Source organism: Musca autumnalis, unplaced genomic scaffold (genome assembly GCF_047663935.1).
Source record: "Musca autumnalis isolate F117 unplaced genomic scaffold, ASM4766393v1 scaffold_1, whole genome shotgun sequence".
NCBI lineage: Eukaryota > Metazoa > Arthropoda > Insecta > Diptera > Muscidae > Musca > Musca autumnalis.
In genome coordinates this window covers 293,436,624-293,449,523 of record NW_027411644.1, presented here as the reverse complement: position 1 = coordinate 293,449,523, position 12,900 = coordinate 293,436,624, and positions in this window count along the sequence as shown.

Below are 12,900 nucleotides of genomic sequence, written 5' to 3'. Positions count from 1 at the left end.
ATTTAGTTAGGATTGAATACCACCAATATGGAAGAATGTTCTTTCCATAACATTTCCTCTCCTGATTCGATTGTCCGTCTCTACAGGAGAATGTGCTTGTATCAAAGACATCAATTTGTTTGATGTTTCATTCTCTAATAGGATTTGCTCACTTTATTCTGTATTATTTACATCTTAATTTTGCGTTGCTACTGATTGCAGAGTATCCCTATATGCCGAATTCTTATCTTCGGAGCCACACTGCTATAAATGGGCGTGTTTCACAATCGTAACACTAAATATTAAAGTGTTTAGTTCTTAGTAGTCACTAAAGTACTAGTTGTTTAAATGCTTGGTTCATGTACTTTAGTGTGACGATCGTGACACTCGCCTTCCTAATCACTACACTCCTGGTCATTCCATTGCACGGAGTAGCTAATTTGATACTTCACACTTTAATATAATCTTCTGACTCCATTCGGGCTACTTTATATCTTGATTTTTTTCTGCTGAAAAGACGTTTCTTTTCTCTCCTTTTCACCCGATGCCTGTTACGTCAGTCCTGCTTGTACCATGAGTTTCTTGGTGGATACCTCTAGATTCCAAGCAAAGATTTGCCGGCTATTTGTGACAATTGCAACTTTTCGCTTGCAAACTTCTGAGTTGTGCCTGTTTGCTACATTTAATAGGGTTCAACGTACCTTTGCTGCAACAAGGTGGTGATCTGAGCCGATGCTTGGTGCTCGGATAATTGATAATTGATGAATGTCTCCCATATATCACTTAGTGTGCATTTTTGTTTAAAATAGACTACATAATAATAAATAAAAGATATTTCTCCAGTGTTACAAAATGTTCGACCTACCCAGGTGCAGATGTGCCGTCGGACCACAACTTACTCGTAGCAAATATACGAATTAAACTTGCATCGAATCGGACAAAACTGCCTCAAAATAAACTGAATATAGAAAAACTTAAAGACTCGGCAATTAAAAACGAGCTACAAAACAATATTAATAGACAATTGCAACAGTTGAATGAAGAAAATGTGCACACACTGTGGAACAAGGTGAAAGATGTTATAAACACGACTGCAAAGAACATTCTGGGAAAGAGAACACCATCAAGAACAGAAGAATGGATTACCGATGAGATTCGAGAACTATGGAATGAACGAAGCAAGTACAAAAATAAAAATTATGAAAAATACTGGGAGATAAACAGGGAAATACGATCCGCGACCCGATCAGCCAAAAATGCTCTATTGAATGGCAAATGCCAGGAAATTGAATTCTTACAAAGTATACATGATGATTTCAACCTCCACAAGAAACTAAAGGAATCCGTCGGTGTATACAGAAAGAAAATATCTAACCCAGTTTTAATTAACGAAAACAATGAAGCTGTCTTTGACTTGGATGGAAAGAAGCAGATATGGGAGAAATACATTACCAATCTTTTTACTGATAACGAACGATCACCTTATGGAGAGGTTTTGCAAATTTCAAGAAGGGGAACACCTATAACACGGAACGAAGTTGAATGCGCTATAAAATCCTTGAAAGATAAAAAGGCTACAGGACCGGACGAAATCCCATCAGAATTGCTAAAGCTTATTGATTCTAATAACGTAAAACTATTAATCAACCTTTTTAACCACATATATAACACTGGAAACTATCCAGAAGAATGGCTCAAATCCACCTTCATCGCAATTCCCAAGATAAATAATGCAAAGAAATGCAGTGACTTCAGACTCATTAGCTTAATGAGTCATGCTTTGAAGATATTTCTAAAAATAATTCATAGCAGAATATATACTACATGTGAAGCACACATGGGAAATACCCAATTTGGGTTTAAAGAAGGAATGGGCACAAGAGAAGCATTATACTGCATTCAAGTTGTAACACAGAAATGTAGAGATGCCCAGAAGGATGTGTTCATGTGTTTTATTGACTATGAAAAGGCATTCGACACCGTCAAACATGACAAATTAATAGAAATCTTGAATACTATTGGAATATCAGAAAACGAACTCCAGTGCATTAAAAGTCTTTATTGGAATCAGTCGGCACGAATTGACGTAAGTGGAGAACCAACAAAAGAAATTGCCATATCAAGGGGTGTTAGACAGGGATGCCTTTTATCTCCCCTGTTATTCAACGTGTATTCAGAGAAAATATTCCAAGAAACACTCGAAGGAGAAAACATCGGAATCAGAATTCATGGGAAACTAATCAGCAATATAAGGTATGCGGACGATGCTACGATACTGGCAGGGAGCATATCCGGTCTACAAAAACTAGTAGAGAAACTGGCACGTGTAAGTGAGAAATATGGTCTTAAAATCAACATGAAGAAGACGAAGTACATGATCATTAGCAGAAAAAATCCCCATACTGAGGTGAACTTAAAAGTACAAGGTACACAAATAGAAAGAGTGAGAACCTTTAAATATCTTGGGATGTTAATAAACGACAAATGGGATCCCTCGAAAGAAATAAAAAGTCGAATAGAGATGGCGCGAGATGCTTTCTGTAAATATAGTAAAACCCTGAAAAGTCATGACATAAATATAACAACAAAAATACGTTTTATAAAATGTTATGTTTGGTCGGTGCTGTTATATGGAACAGAAGTTTGGACGCTCAAATCCTCTGATGAAAGAAAATTGGAATCCTTTGAAATATGGATTTACCGGCGAGTACTGAAAATACCATGGACTGCGAAAATTTCTAATGACGAAGTACGAAGAAGGATGAATATAAGCCGGCAATTAATAACAACTATAAAAAGGCGCAAAATAGCGTATCTGGGACATGTATTAAGGAACAACAAATACATAATTTTACAAGCAATTCTGAAGGGAAAAATTGAAGGAAGGCCAGCTAGAGGAAGGAAAGAAACATCCTGGCTCAAAAATATCATGGACTGGACAGGTTATACCAACGAAACCGATCTGCTGAATGATGCAAAACACAGAGAGCTGACAACCACTATACAATAAGATAATAATTAAAATGCGATAAATATTAAAAAAAAAATGAATTGTACGATCACTTATATCCGGATAGCGGATGAGTAAATAAAGAAGAAGTGCATTTTTTTTCTTTTTTACCATAAGCCTAATAACCCATTATAAAGTAATGTAAATAAACTTCCTTGTGTTTTTCCAGTAGAAAGAAAAATAATTGAATATTATTACTTAAAATATGTACTTTTATAATACTCATTAGTAACTAATGAGTTATGATGACACAGAGTGAGTGTGCGCGACTACAAAAAATAAGAGTTCCAAGTTCAACTCTCACTGTCGCCAAACATTTTTTAGCAAAAATGCTGTACAAGGATGTTGTTTATAGTTGGGAACTAATACAAAACCTCAGTTCACTGTAGTTCAAAAGTTCATATTTCCTTATTGTCCACCCTTCACCATCATCTCCAACACCTTGTGTCCTTAATTGCATTTCATAACTGCTAACGCTTTTTGATAAAAATTCCTTAAAATTGTTTTGAAACTAGAAAACTGTGAAATATAAAATCAGACAGATGTAAACCATAACACGGCGAACTCCCCAATATTTGTTGGTTAATATCATAACACCATTTCCCCTTGCTAAGCAACTCAAAACACAACTTGTTCGTTATTGTCTCGCGTAAGTCATAATAATTCAATCACCTTTCCACTTAAATGGAACGTGTTCAACATTGCTTCTAACATCACCGAGATCTTTAACACAACTAATAACAACAAATCTGTGACCCCTTGAGGGCATCACCTCAACAGCCATTCAAACCCTTAGAATAAGTCGGCACAGACTAGCGCCGCACGGTGGTCGAAAGCACTGATCTAGCGGCACGAAATTCATAACTTGCAAACGAATTGAGATACGTCACTGAAATTTTGCACAAACTCAGCTTGTACCTGTGGGTAATAATGGGCCAAATATGAACAATATCGGCTAATGTTTTGGTATAGCCCCCATATAACGGTACCTTCCGATTTTCGGTATTTTGAGAATTTAAGCCACAATTTCGTAGCAAATTAGCTGTAATTTGGTACTTAGCGTTCCTAGTGGTCACAAAATATTTCCACAAAAAATTATGGACATAGGCGCACGTTTTTATATAGCTCCCATGTAACCGTAACTCCCAATTTAAGGTATTTTGAATATCATGACCACATTTTTAAACCAACGTGGCTGTAATTTTGCGGGTGCCACCGTGGTGCAAAGGTATGCACGCCCGCCTTGCACGCAGAAGGTCGGGGGTTCGATTCCCCGGCCAGGCAACATCAAACATTTTTCAACGGTGGCAAAATACCCCTCAGTAATGTTGGCGACATTTTCTGAGTATTTCAGCCTTGAAAAACTTCTCCATAAGTGGTGTCTTAAGACACGCCGTTCGGACTCGGCGATAAACAGTAGGTCCCATATCATTGAGCTAAATATGAATCGGGGTGCACTCATTGATATGAGAGAAGTGTCCCTTGTCCCGTATGGGATGTTGTGGAATAATGTTTTTTTTATGTTGGCTGTAATTTTGCATTCCGTGTTCTCACTGCGTATAAAATCTTCTTGAAAACATTTTCAATACGGATTTATGTTTCGATGTATCCCCTTTTATGGTCCCCCGATTCGTTGAATTTTTACTTGTTGTCCCATATTTAATAACATATTTAGCTGTAATATGGTATTATAGTGTCTCCGGGGGTAGAACTCTTCCTTGCAAACATTTCTCAAGATAGGTCCATATTTTGATTTAGCTCCCATACAAATGCACAGCTAAATTTGTATGAATTTCATGCAAAATCCCTTATTTTAAAAGTGCAGTCATCAAAAGATTTGCAAATATTTGCAGCCCGAATGTGGTTATTCAGTATCCAGAGAGCCGAATTTCATTCCCCAAAAAATAATCGAACCTAAGTTCGGCTTAGTTTACAAGATGCACTCTATGGAACAAGCACGTACAACCCATAAAAACACTAAAAATTAATTTTTTTGAAAATTTATTGCTAAATAACTAAGTACCTCCAGACCCCAAACTAATTTTTATAATTTAAATCACACCCTTTGCTATTAATTAAAAATATATCTGGTCCGTTTTCATTACGAATTTATTTAGCATTTAAAGAAATATGAAGTTAATTTTTTGCAACAATTTTTTAGAATCTGATGCTACAAAAACTCTTGTATTTGATAGTGAATAACTGAGTGAATATTTACAACAACAAAAATGAAAAACCAAAATCATTGTCTGCAAAGTGTCTGTAATCGATACAATGGAAAATATTTCGCAATTTTATAGTTCGATTTTTTGACTTTCGCGCCGCTAGATCAGTGGTTTCGACCAGTGTGCGCCGTAAAGCTATAGCATTGATGACAAATTTATTTTGTCCGTTTGTTAGAATTTTCACATTTTCTCTTTTCGTTGGTCAACCATAGAAAGGTTGATCACCAACAACATTCTGAAACCAACAAATAATGCAAAATAAAGGACCATAAAGAAAGCTAGGCAGACAGGCAAAGAATGCAAAAAACGAAAAAATAAGAAATTCAAACAGAAAACTGCCAAAGTTTTTCCTCTTCTGTTTACGGCATACAAAGCACAACATAATGTGTCGTTCGTTGTCGCCTGAAATGAAATGAATTTTATTTATAGCTTCACACATCTGGCAATCACAGCCATTGATTTCGTTTTCGTTATTTGCGAATATGCTGAGGAGGAGGTGGTAGAGAAGTTGTTTGAGACGACCATGGCTAACATGTAGACGGACCCTGATGAAATACAACATTAGACAATGGCTGGTGCTGTTAAATCACTGTTGTTCGGTTATGAAATGACAGACTGGTTGGAATTCGTGTTGGAGAATTTTATGATTCAGAGTTATTTTGGGTGAAAAGTAAATTCTTCTCTGGAGAAATTTCCACAGATGGTGTTTCAGATGGTGTTGGATTGTCACACATGAAAATGATGACAAAGGCAATAAGTTATTTCTTTTTCTGCAGTCTACATTCAAAGGGCAATCAAAAGAAAATAAAACGAGAAAAAAAGAAATCTGAACTATAACCATTGTTGAACATGAACTTGAGGAAATGAGGAAGGAGAGCCGTATTATGGCAGACAAATTGTCTGGGCCAATTTGTCTGGATTCTGAACATAAAGGCATTAATAACATGCTTAACCGCAACACACTTGAGACGTGGAATTGTATTTAAAAAAAAAAAATCAATGTGGTTTATATGAAAATCCCATGATTTTTTTAGAACGTTCAGAAGAAAGTTTCATAAAAAAGTAACGCTACAAACTCTATTGAAGTAAATAGGAACAATTAGTTGCCTTTCGTTTATGAAAGTCCTAAGCCCTTCCTCTTATCTGATAATACTCCCTTTACAAGAGCTCACATGGAGCGTTATCAACGTTCTTCCCAAAACATGAACCAATATTTATAATTTTCCGAATTGAATTCTATCCTCTGGCAATACACAATAATAAATTACAGCAACCTCGGTTCGAAAATTTGACAAAAACCATACATAAAATTGGGTAATACCGGCTAGAAATGGATATACAGTTGCGAAAACAATAATAGCACCACCATGAACAATTTGGTTGTCATTATGAAAACCAATGAAGATTGTTGTTGTTTCCAAAAATGTTGTTGTTACGTTCTTAGCCCAAGGTGCCCCCTTTTATAAAAAAATTAAAAGTAACCAAAAAATGTCAAAAAAGAGACGAAATAAATAATAGCACCACTTACATTTTCTATATAAAACGTGTAACTAATGTTGCAAGAAAGAAGGTGATATAATAATACAAACTGATGTCTTCTTTGCTGTCAAAACATATTTTTAAACAAAAATAAATAACAGTTATTTTGCTTCCATAAAAAATATATGTGTACAACATCTTTATTTAAGCTTCGCGAAGAATATTTTACCATTTTCTTCTACTTTTTGTGGATACTTCGCACAAACAAATTTGACAGCACATGAAGACTATGGCCTGAATTCGCCTTCTGGATCACATTTTTCAATTCGCCTAGGTGTAACTTTAGGGTATTTTTTTTAGCATTTAAAGATTTGTTTGACTTTCTGAACATTAATTTCCAATTTTTGGATATTCCAACTTTAATAGGTCAAAATAGGTCGTGAAAGGGTATACAGTGCAGAGAATCCCAAAATAATAAAGAACGCCTGTGTTGATGCCAACACTTTACAGATAAGTTGTCAGATTTGTGTAAAGCTCTAAGAAAATGATTCATCACGCAATTAACTGTAAAGCAAATGCATAAGATATTGTTGTATACTGCCAAAATTTCAGACATTTCAGTGGGATATTGACACCACAACCAACAACCTTCTATGAGAACTACATCAAAACATGGTACGATATAGCCCATTTTCAGTACCAAAAATCCTAGGAGTGAAAAACGTCTGTACCAAATAATAAAACTCTATCTCAAAATTGCGAGCTGTATCTTGATTTCAACAGATAGACAGATAAACATGGTTATATCGATTAAGAATGTTATGTTTATAGGGTCTCCGGCACCTATTTCGATGAGTTACAAAGGGAATAAAAAATTTAATTATACCCTCCATATTACGGTGCAGAGTATGAAAATTCCCACAAACATCAACTAAATTACAAGGGAAGACTTCTCATGGTCTTCTCTATAAAAAAATCTCAGGATCCTTTTTTCCAAAAATAGACCTTAGGGCCTTCTATATAAGAATACATCAGGGTCTTATCTAAAAGAAGACCTCATGGTCTTTTCTATAAAAAGACAAGGTATTCTCAATTAAAAAATCACAAGTTATTATCTAAAAGAACACCTCATTTTCTTCCCCATAAAGATACACCAGGTTCATCTCCATAAAAAACGACAGGCTTTCTCCATATGAATACATTATTCGCTTCTTTATAAAAAGAGCTAATGGGTTTCTCTATAAAAAGACTTCTATAGAAGGAAACCTGTTGATCTTCTCAAAAAATCAGACCTCATGGTATTCTCTAGTAGAAGACCTCAGGGGGGCTATTATGTAACTTTTTAACAACTTTACTCAGAATTCCTATACTGAAATTCCTTCTCTGAAAGAAGACTTCATGATCTCTATTAGCAGGAAACCTCATGCCCTTCTCTAAAAAACTACATTATCTTCTCCAGAAGCAGACCTCATGGTCTTCTTCAGAAGAAACCCGTAAAGTCTTCTCTATAAGAAGACCTAATGGTCTTTCTATAAAAGATCACATGGCCTTCTCTATGAGAAGACCATAGGGGTTTATCTATAAGACATCGGGGTTTTTTCTATGCGGAGACAGAAGACCTTTTCTTTTCAAAAATAAGAGTTTTGACCTTGTCTATAAAAAGTCCTCATGGTCTTTTCTCTTTAAGAAAACCTCAAGGTTTTTTAAAAGAAGATCTCAGGGTCACCTCTATAAAAAGTCGTCATGGTCTCATCTTTAAGAAGACGTCATTGTCATCTCTATAAAAGGACCTTGTGGTGTTCCCTATAAGAAAGAAGACAACATGGTGTTATTTGTTGGAAGACCTCATTGACTTCTCTGTAGGATGACTTTATGTTCTTCTCTGTAAGAACAAAAATACAAAATGAAATGTGAATGATGACACTTTTTAAAATCTTTAAGAAGTACTTATGCACTAGTTTTACTTTATTAATATTTGGAATAATATTGTAGTTAGTAAATAAATAAGTTTGTAACGCAATTAGCAAACAAATGTTATGCAAATAATTTAATAAAAATTTATGCAAATGCAACACACACAATTTGTATATAAGAAGATTTCGTCTTATAAAACCCAGTAAGTTCAAAATAATTGGCCTGTTCCCGTTCTTTATAAAGTGGTAAAAGTCATAAAAGTCGTAAACGATTTTCATATACATATTGTGTACGGGAACGCAAAATGTGTAAAAGTGGTAAAAATTGTAAAAACTTTTTAGTTCTGGAACAGAGCTAATGTGTTCATAAAAATACCCAAATATGTGTGTGCGTTAAAAAAAACATCAAAACAACAACTTTATCTAGTTGAAGTTAGTTTTAATCCAAAAAGTAATCAAACTTTTGTGGTAAAATATGAAATACCAAGAAAACAAGAAACACACATTTGTAACTACTTATATGGAAAAAATTCCCAAAAACAACTTCTTACATACATTTGTTTATATTACTGTTGTGGCATTTCTATGGCGATTCCGGGAGAGAAGAAAAAAGAGGTTGGTCATTAGTACTAAATAGTTATGGAGAAAAACTTTTCATCACTGTTGATTTGTCCCTGGTTCTGGGGTGTTTTGTTTCATCATTTCTTAGTAGTCATTTTCATTAGGTTGTGATAGCATTCAATATTTATACAGGATGTTGAAGAACTCTGTCTTCTTTGTAAACATTTGCCACAACTGTCTCTCATGTCGTACAAGTTATAATAAAAATCTGTAACAGTTTTTCCAATTAATAAAATCTCTAAAGAGTCATAAACTATGTTGGTAGGCCTTCTCAACCATAGTGGAAGGAGAATAAGGAGCAGCAAACTAGGGGAAAAGGGGAAACATGCCCTTTTGTTTGCTGTAAATTTTAAGCACTACCCTTTTAAACTACTATGTGCTGCTACTAAGTTGCGGTCTCCACCCGTTGACAAAAACAATTAGTTTAAGACCTTAATATTATTGTTTATATTTGATTCCTTTATTGTCTGCAATATTTAACTAAGTACCTAGAATATTTAGGGGTTGTTATGGTGTGCTGTTATCAGTGGTATTAGTAGACATGTTTAAACAGCGACCCTTTTCGCCTTGCACGCGACACGTTTTTTGGCTGTAAATAATCGCCAAAAGTTCTATAGCAAATAACCTGATGGTTTGCCTTGACCAATTGTCAAGGGTGCAAGCGGCAAGTGATATGTATTCAGTTTTATAGTGGGCATTTGTCTTGCGATGGATGGGTGTGGGAGGAAGAGGGGTAGTGAAAAAACCAAACATTGTACATTTTATCTTTGACAAATACCGAATTACAAAAACCAATTGACATTTTGGAGGTAAGGTGGACAAAGAAAACTGGCACATTTTATAAGCTAAACTACTGATCAATCGATAGCCGAGAATTAGGGAATAAAGGAGGACAAATAAACTATTAAATGTATATGTAACTGTTCAACATATGTGCCCAATAAGGATTTTTAATAAAAATAAAGAAAGGATTTATTTTTCTAAATAAACAAGACAATTAGGGTTTCTAATAAAAAGAACGGTCAGATCTCTTTAGAGAGAGGATCAAGGAGTCTCCTTTTGGAGAATATCATGATATCTTCTTATAAAGAAGACTATGAGAAATCCATGACGTAGAGAATACCATGAGGACTTCTTACAGAGAAAAAAAACCATTAAATCTTTTTAAAGGAAAATCATTAGCATTTCTTATAGAGAAGGGGTCTTCTAGATAAGATCATAGGGACTTTTCTAAAGAAGACAATAAGGTATTATAAGACCAAGGGCTCTTCTTTTAAAGTACACTAAGAGGTCTTTTCATTAGAGAATACCACGAGGTCTTCTTATATCGTATCGAGCCACCTCAGATTTATGTCGAAAAGCCATTGACTTTATTGTCTGCAATCAGATGCCCTTAATCTTTACTTAAACCACCTAAGGCAAGTATCAAATCATAGCAAATCTACCGAACAAAATTTTATGGAAGTGGTTCTATGAGATGTCATGATTTCACTGGATCTTTTGCATTGGTTCAAATGAAGTCATGAAAGATCCGATATTTTCATCAGCATTTGAACCCATTCAAAGGAAGCAGTGCAAAATCCGATCTTTTCATCAGACTTTGAACCCATTGAAAGGAAGTAGTGAAAGATCCGATCTTTTTATCAGCATTCCCATTGATCCGATAGAGATGAATTTTATGTTTTTATTTATACACATGTATATTTTCTTTTATTTATCTAAATACATTTAAAGCTGTATAATCATTGAGCCAAAAATAGAGTCGGACTGCACTCTTTGGTATTACAAAAGTTTCCTTGCCTGCTCTGGAGAACACTGCTCTACAGAACGTTAAAAGCAAGTGTCGATCCCAGGAATGCCAGCAAAGGCTAATCGTACAGACCGATTTCGCTTTTGTCGCCCGTAGCAAAGATACTTGTCGCCCGTAGCAAAATCCTCCCCAGCATCAAAAATAACTGTCCAGTTGCCGATCAATAGCATGGGATCCGTAAGCATCACAACAACTGCGCTGCAGGCCATCTCCACACATATTAGTCGAGGACTCAATCAGAGCAAGCTGTGCGGTAGAAAAGTGATAGTGAGGCTTGATTTATCAAAACCCTTTGATACTGTCAAGCACTCCACGTTACTTGAAGTCATCGAGCAGACTACGCTCCGGCAAAGTTTGAAATAAATTATATGTCTGGACGCGATTCGCAAGTAGAATTTAGGATCGAGAAGTCCAAGATACGCATAGTGAAACAGGGAGATGTCCAAGGTGGGGCGATATTGCCGGAACTGTCTTACCTATACCTCTCCTGAATTCCAAAAGCTGCAGACGGCATTGAGATCATATGCGGATGATTGTAAGATCTTGGCGTCGGGTGCCTTCCCTGATGAAATTTTGAAATGCTGAACTCTTTTGTCTGATCGAACCACCTTTTCCACGCGAGTAATACACAAATATCAGATAATAAATCTACGGCCATTCTGTTCACCGCGGCAGAGTTGAGAACAATCGAGTTGAATGTCTTGGTCGATGGTAGCAGAATTCAGACCATAGACTCAGGCAGGCCAGGGGGTCTTCATGATCTGGAAAGAGACGTCCAACGTTACAAGAGATAACCCCTAGATCAACAAGCCTATCAAGCAGGATTTAGTAGCATTCACATGAATGGATTCGCAGATACAATAAACAACTATCGTGTGAATGCGGTCCTCGGGGAACATCAACATTCTGTAGCAGCTGAAAAGCGTCAGATGTCAGGAAAAAGGAGAGTAGTTTTGGCTCAATATTCTCGGGATGGTGCAGCCGTCTAAATTCCTATAGGGCAAGGATTGATGACACCGTGCAAAACATCTGCCCAGCATGCGGCACAGACCCGCACGACACTCTGACCCTTTCAACTGCCCTACGAAACCTACTAACAAACTTAAGTATGTAGCTTTGTGGTTACAAACCACCGAAATAGCCACATTCTAACCACTGGTAGACCCAGAATTACAACAACAACAAACTGCAATTATGGATGTAAACTGTTTGATGATAATTAAATTAGAGTTATTTCATAAAATCCTTTGAATTAATAAAAATCATGAAAATCATAGTTCAATACAGCATTTTCCATTTTCCGAACAAGACGCGAACATTGAAGTTAACATGTCAAAACATTCGTGGAAATGACATGTAAAAGCATTGGTGAAAATGACATGTCACAGCGTTGGTCAACATGACGTGCTTTGGATCCAGAAATGAATAGCATCTTTCGGGGTCCACGCTCACATAAAATTCATCGATGAAGATGCTAAAAAAATTACATACCAGACCACTTGCACACATGATTGAATAGAATCTTTGGCATCGAACATTTTGCTGGGTAAACTGTGCTAAACCACTTAAAAATTCACTTGACTTGCATCAGACCAGTTTACATATATTTGTTTCAAACCAGCTTAGACTTACCTCAAACCACATTTGACTGCAGTCAAACCACCTGAGACATGTCTCATATCAACAGAGACTCACTTTTATTCCATCTTTGATTTGTGTTGAACTTGACCTACGTTAAACCACCATAGACTTGCCCAAAAGTAATTGCGAGTTGTATTAAAACACCATTGGATATAGTCAAAACATTGTTGATTTGTCTCAAACATCTCTCGACTGGAGTCAAACTTACTTACAGTGACTGAA